A 7,050-nucleotide genomic window follows, 5' to 3' on the forward strand; every position below is an offset into this window, starting at 1 on the left:
GAGTTGTTTCAAGAGACATTTCTGCATGCAACGCTGAAAAGTGGCACCGGCGTTTCTCAAGCCGAATGTCATTGTCAGGTAGCAGAAAGCTCCAAAGGGTGTGATGAAGGCAGTCTTCAGGCGGTCAGCCGGGTCCAACTTGATCTGATGATACCCTGAGTATGCATCCAAAAAACTTAACAGCTCGCATCCGACTGTGGAGTCTATCACTTGGTCAATCCGTGGCAAAGCAAACGGATCCTTTGGGCAGGCCTTGTTCAGACTTGTGTAGTCTATACACATGCGCCACTTGTTATTCTTCTTCAGAACCAGAACTGGATTGGCAAGCCATTCTAGAAAGAACACTTCCATGATGAAGCCGGCTGCAAGGAGCCGAGCTATCTCTTCTCCCACGATTCTTCGCTTCCCTTCTGATAGTCGGCGGAGGGGTTGCTTGACCGGCTTCGCATCAGCTCGGACATGTAATTTGTGCTCGGCGAAATCCTTCGGGACACCCGGCATGTCCTTTGGGGACCATGCAAAGATGTCTCGATTCTCACGGAGGAGGTCGACGAGCTCGCCTTCCTATTTGCTGTCCAAGTTCGCCCCAATCACGGCGAACCTCTCCGGGTGCTCCGGGTATAGAGGTATCTTCTTCTCTCTTTGGCAGGCTGGAGGGAGCCCTGCGCATCACAGTCCTTGGGGTTGGGGGACAAGGCCGGCTGCTTGCCGGCCATGGCCACAACCCGTTCCAACATTTTCTTCTCTTCTGCCACCACGAGGGACTCGGCCAGCCGGCTGCTGGCCATGGCACACTCGATGGACTTCTTGTAGTCGCCGGCCACCGTGATGATCCCCTTCGAGCTCGGCATCTTCATCTTCAGGTAGGCATAGTGGGGCACAACCATGAACTTGGCCAAAGCAGGTCGGACAAGTAGTGCATGATAGGGGCTCTCCAAATCCACCACCTCGAACCATATTGCTTCCCGGCAAAAGTGATCTTTGTCTCCGAAGAGAACATCCATATTGATCTTGCCGATTGGAGAGCAAGATAGGCCGGGTACGATACCATGGAAGACGGTGCGGCTCGGCATGAGCTGCTTCGCTTTGACGTTCAGCTTGTCCATGGTATCGCGGTACAGTATGTTGATACTGCTTCCGCCGTCTATCAGGACGCGGGAAAATCTGGCAGCTCGCCTCTCCGTCGCAAGGGTGACGTCCAAGACCATAGCATAGGAGCCAGGCGAAGGCATCACCTCTGGGTGGTCGGCCTGGCTCCAGCTGATGGGCTTTTCCGACCAGTGCATGAACTCGGCGGTGCTAGAGGCGACTGCGTTTACTTCTTGGTGCTGCCGGCGTCGGCTGCGCTTGTCGTCGACTTGACTTGTGAAGACGACGTAGGCGTCGTGCGCTTCGGGGAACTCGTCTTGGATGGCGCCGACTGCCGGCCGGGCCGCCGGCTGCTGGGGAGCTGGAGGCGGCGGGCCGGGAGGCGGAGGCGGCACCATCCCTTCACCCTTGGAGATGCGGGTGAGCTAGTGGCATTTCCGTGTTGTATGGTTGGACGGCTTCGCGCCGTTGTGGAACTTGCAGGGAGCATCGAGTGCTTGTTCGTAGGAGAAAGACGGCTGCCAGGGCGGCCGGCCACCCTTCTTCTTGGGAGCGGGCCGCTCTTCGGGCTGCTCGTCTTCAACTGTGGCCACCTGCCGACTGGAGTAAGTCGGCATGGGGCCCTTGCGCTTGTGGTCATTCTTGTAGGGGCGCCGGTTAGGGTCGCCAGCCGGCGTCTTGGGAGCCGAAGCAATTACTTTCCCCGAGGCGTCTACTCGGAGCTCGGTCTTCATGGAGGAGTCGGCAGTGGCGTACTTGTCAGCGATGACTAGTAGCTCGTCGAGGGTAGCCGGCTCGTCGCAGAGGAGTCGGTGCTTGAGGAGGGTGCCCTCTCGGCACCCGGCAGTGAAGTACTCGATGGCCTGGACCTCGTGCACTCCCTCGCAGGAGTTGCGGAGCTCGGCCCATCGCATGAGGTAGTCGCGGGTCGACTCGTTGGGCCCCTGGACGCAGAGGGAGAGCTGGCGAGGCTTGGGAGGCCGCTTGTAAGTGCTGGTGAAGTTGCGGACGAAAACTTCGGTGAAGTCCAGCCAACTGTTGATGCTGTAGGGCTTGAGGCTGTTGAGCCATGTGTGCGCCGTGCCCTGCAGCATCAGGGGGACGTACTTCACGGCAACGCGCCGATTGCCGTTGGCGATGCTGACGGCTGTGGAGTAGTCGATGAGCCAATCTTCCGGCTTCACCGAGCCGTTGTACTTGGGCGTGTCTCTGGGAAGCGAGAACCCTTTGGGAAAGGGCTCGTCGCGGATGCGGGGGCCAAAGCATGGCGGGCCGACATCGTCTTCTTCTTCTAGCGCCAAGGATCGAGCAAGGCGGTCGATCCTGTGGCGGGTGTCGTTTTCGCCGACTCCTTCTCGGCGGCCGAGTCGGTCGCCAAGAGTCGGATGGGTGACAGGCGGTGGAGTGAGGCATCTTTCTCTTCGAGGCGGGGGAGGAGGCAGGTTTCCCTGGTGCTCTACAGCTCGAGGGCGGCCATCCGCGTCGTGCTCGATGGTAATGCGAGTCCGGCTGCGGCTGGCAGCCGGCTCCTTGTCTTTCTTCTGGCGCGCGCCGCTCGCAGTCGGCGAGCGGGACGTCGCGGCGTGCTCCCGGCGCGGGGGATGGCTATCAGCTCGGGCGCCGGCTTCGTGCTGTTCTGCAGCCGCGTCGATCAGCTGCTAGATCCGTCTTGTCATGTAAGGGAGCTCATCGGCTCCCAGCCCATTGAGCTCCTCTGCAGCCGCCTGAGCGGCTCGCAGATTCTCGAGCGGGTGGCGTAGACGGGGCGATCTGCGCCCAGCATGCTGGCAACGGCTGCGCCGCGCTTCTGGACGAAGCCGGCTCGGCTCGGGCCGCTAGGCGGCGGCGTCCCGAAGGCGGCGCGGTCGACTTCGCGCTGGTGGGCCTCGGTGAGGCGTCTTATCGAGGCTATCTTCTTGCCCTCCGCGATGAGGGCAAGGCGGCGTGCCTCCAGGGTCTCGGCGTTGGCGTCGGCCGGGATGGGGACGGAGAGGTCCTGCATCACCGCTTGCTGAGCGTCGCGGGCGTTCTCGCCCGAGTTGGAGACGTGGCTGATGACCAGCACTTCGGTGACAGCGCTGCTGCCGCTGTCAGCTCGAGGGAGGGGGTCGTCGAAGACCACCACGTCGGAGGGGTAGGCGTCGAGCGGCGCGGTGTCGGAGTCGATGAGCATCGGGTCGGTGGAGCCGACCGACTCCATGTCCGCAGCGGGCTCGCTGGAGACGTGAAGTTGGTCGAGGAGGCTGACGAGGTGGCTCTCGGGGTAGTCAGTGCCTGCGTCGGACGCAGGCTCGTCGGAGATGCGAGTCTCGCCGAGCAGATCGGCGAGGCGGCTCGCTGCGCAGGCGTCGTCGACGCCTTGCAGCGCGTCGAGGCAAACGCCATCGGGCGCAGCAGGCTGGCTGCGCTCGCGGGGGAGGAAGAGGGTTCCCGTCCAAAAAAGGTCTCCGGACGATGGTGCACCTGGCCCCACGGTGGGCGCCAAATGTCGGGTGGTTGGTGCGACATATGCCAAGGGATGGCTTATCATTGTGGGAGCCAATAAAACGTCGCCGGTTCCCGAAAACGGGATGAGGCGAAGACATGCACGCCGGCGAATCTTACCCAGGTTCGGGGCTCTCCGAGGAGATAACACCCCTAGTCCTGCTCTACGGGGTCTCCGCATGATCACTAGATCGATAAAGGGTAGCTACAATCGCTCCTAGAGCTGTTGAGGTCAAGGGAGAAGAAGAGCAAGGCTAGCTCCTGCTTCTCTCTATCTATGGTGTGTGTGCTATGCTTGGGTGCGAACCTAGAAGCGAACCCTTTGCATGGGTGCTCCGGGGGGTTTATATAGGCCTACCCCCCGGGGATACAATGGTAATCCGACTGGGAACTGGTCCCAGCCGTTAGTGTCTACGCTCGCCGGCTTTTCCGCCGGCTGCTGGGTCCCGCCGGCTGCCGGCTACTTGGTCGACAGGCCGGTCCCACCGCCTAGGGTCTTGTCGGCGGCTGCTTACTGTAGCCGCGCCTCCGATGATGAGGGCTTTGTCGAGGTAAGCGTGGCTATAGTGGGCCGCCTCGGGGGCTATCACTGTAGCCTTGCCTCGTCTTGTCTCCTTAATGGGGCTCCTGCTTCGAGGAAGGGAGTAGCCGGCTTCTGGAGGCCGGCTATACTCTTGGCCGACTAGGAAAAGCCGGGCCGCCTTCACGCCTCTCTCTGGCTGAAGGGGCCCGCAGTCCTCGGGCCGTACAGGAGTGGGTCGTGGATGACGTCGAGGCTAGCGTGGCTACAGTGCCAAGCCACACGGGAGACGTCCCTCCCGTACGGCCTCCTGTAGCCATGCCCGCCTCGGGCTTCGGGGGTCGTGGGCCGCACTGTGGCCACACCCCGTCACGTCGCCGTTTATGGAGGAGTGGTTGTGATCTTGGCCGGCTCCTAGGAGTCGGCGTCCTTCTTGGCCGGCTTCTAGGAGTCGGCCACCCCGTAGTCGTCCTAGGGAGGAGTCGGTGAGGTTGGGTCGCCTTCCGGGAGTCGGTTTTAGTGGTAGCCGGCCAGGGAAGGCGGCCCAAATGCTTGGAGCGCTTGAAGGACCAAAAGCCTGATAAATTTTCCGAAGAGCCAGGGGTAGTCGGTTAGGCTACCCGTGGCCATTTACTCCGACAAAAATGATTGTAAAACATCCAAGAATGATAATATAACAGCATGGAACAATCAAAAATTATAGATACGTTGGATACGTATCAGGGCCCCCTCCAGTGTGTCTTGGTTCCAGAAATTCTTATATATTCCAAAATAATTCTCCAAAAAGTTTCGTCCAATTCAGAGCCCAAAAACTTCTATTTATGCACAAAAAACAACACCATTGTAGTTCTGCTGAAAACAGCGTCAATCCGGGTTAGTTTCATTCAAATCATGCAAATTATAGTCCAAAACAAGAGCAAAAGCGTTAGGAAAAGTAGATATGATGGAGACGTATCATTGCAGAAGGCAACTGCTTGGAGGTAATTGTTAAGATCAATGGCCACCACTACAACAAAGGATACTACCTAGCTGACGGTATTTATTCTCAGTGGACTACTCTTGTGAAGACAATCCCCAACCCTGTAGGACAGAAGAAGAAGAGATATTCCCAAGACCAAGGGAGTGCTAGGAAGGATGTGGAGGGTGCATTTGGCGTTCTTCAATCTCGATGGGGCATCGTTCGGTATCCTGCTAGAACTTGGAGCACCAAGAAGTTGTGGGAGGTGATGACTGCTTGTGTGATCATGCACAATATGATCATAGAGGATGAGCATCCGGATGATATCTACGACCATGGGTTTCAGTTTCAGGGTGATAATGTTGTGCCTGAGCATGGAGGAGCGGCAATGCTTGCACAATTCATCTAATTCCATCATCAAATGTGTGATTGAGAAACTCACATTCAACTGCAAGATAATTTTGTTGAGCATATGTGGGCTCACGTTGGCAATCAGTAGATGTATTAGATTTTTTCTTTTAAATGTATTCAAGATAATTTACTTTTTATTTGGCTTATAAACTATGAAATATTCATTTGGTTGTGAAACTACGAGGTATTTATATTTTGTTCGAATTATCTGAATTTGGGCTGATTTTATATATATATTGCAAATCCAGCTTAAAAAAGCAGCGAGACAAAAAAATGCATACACGCGTTGGGCGCACTGCCGACCCAAACGCGGAAGGGGCAGACACACCGATCCAGACGGACAAATTGCGGACAAAACACGCGTCCATTTGTGTCAGCGTGTTGGAGTTGCTCTAAGTAATACCTCATTTGGTTCATAGGTTAGGCAACCATAGAAATTGGAAAGTCACAAGAAATGTGATGACATGTATCACAAATCCAGGGACAAATTCATGGGAGGACGTGCGGGTGGGTGGGGTGGGGGTTACTCTCTAACTAAATTCTAGCTAACTTTTTTTAACACAATACAGACGCAAGCGCTCATATATACGTGCATGCACTCACCCCTTGAGCGCACACACGCACACCCTACCCCTATGAGCACCTCCAAGAGACTAAGTCGGCTTGTCATCTTGATATCAGGAACGTCTCCTCCCACCGAACGCGTATCGCCGGAAATCCTGAATAAATTCAGGATAAATGCGAGCACGGTGAGGGAGTTATGGATTAAGGGGTCCTCGGGGCGTCGGCCCATCGAGTATGGGCCGGACTGGTGAAGCCGCATAACGATAGGAGATCTATGAAGTCGTGGTGTGCCCTTCAAGTCAAGGGTAGGCAGGATATTTTTACTTCATGTCGTAATCTATCTTCGGTAGCCCTAACCTTATCGGTGTCTATATAAACCGAGGGTTGTAGTCTTCAGGGGTAGGGCTACGTACGTCATCTCATCACCTTAGGGTTTAGCTCATGCTGATCTCGAGGTAGATCTACTTTGTAACCATACAGTACATCCAATACAATCAAGTAGGACAGAGGGTATTAACACTTCAAGAGGGCCCAAACCTGGGTAAACACCGTGTTCATCGTCCCGTGTTCCCCATCGATCTCAGATCCATAGCTCAGGACCCCTACCCCGAGGTCTGCCGGTTTTGACACCGATATTGGTGCTTTCATTGAGAGTTCCACTGTTGGATCGCCGAGAGGATCGATGGCTCGCCCGGTCATAGGAGCAGGCATCGGATCCGGGGATTTCTTCGTCCCTCGTCAACTCTTCGCGTACGGTAGCATCGTGCTGCATGCCGACCCGACTGGTTGTTTGGATCGGATTGACAACTTCTCTCCTGAACACCTAATTCGATTCGGTAATTTGGAATATGTTGCGGACACGCGGGGCGATCTGGTCTTCATCGGATTCACCACCCCTCCTGCACCCTCGCAATCCTCGCCGTGCCCGCTCTGGAGTCCCCCTCCGATCCGATCTACAGACCGGTCCCAACGATGCGAACAGCTTCAAGCCAGGAGGGCTCCACTTCAAGCGGTGGCCAGGCTC

The sequence above is a fragment of the Triticum aestivum genome, chromosome 3D (assembly GCF_018294505.1).
Source record: "Triticum aestivum cultivar Chinese Spring chromosome 3D, IWGSC CS RefSeq v2.1, whole genome shotgun sequence".
Classification (NCBI taxonomy): domain Eukaryota; kingdom Viridiplantae; phylum Streptophyta; class Magnoliopsida; order Poales; family Poaceae; genus Triticum; species Triticum aestivum.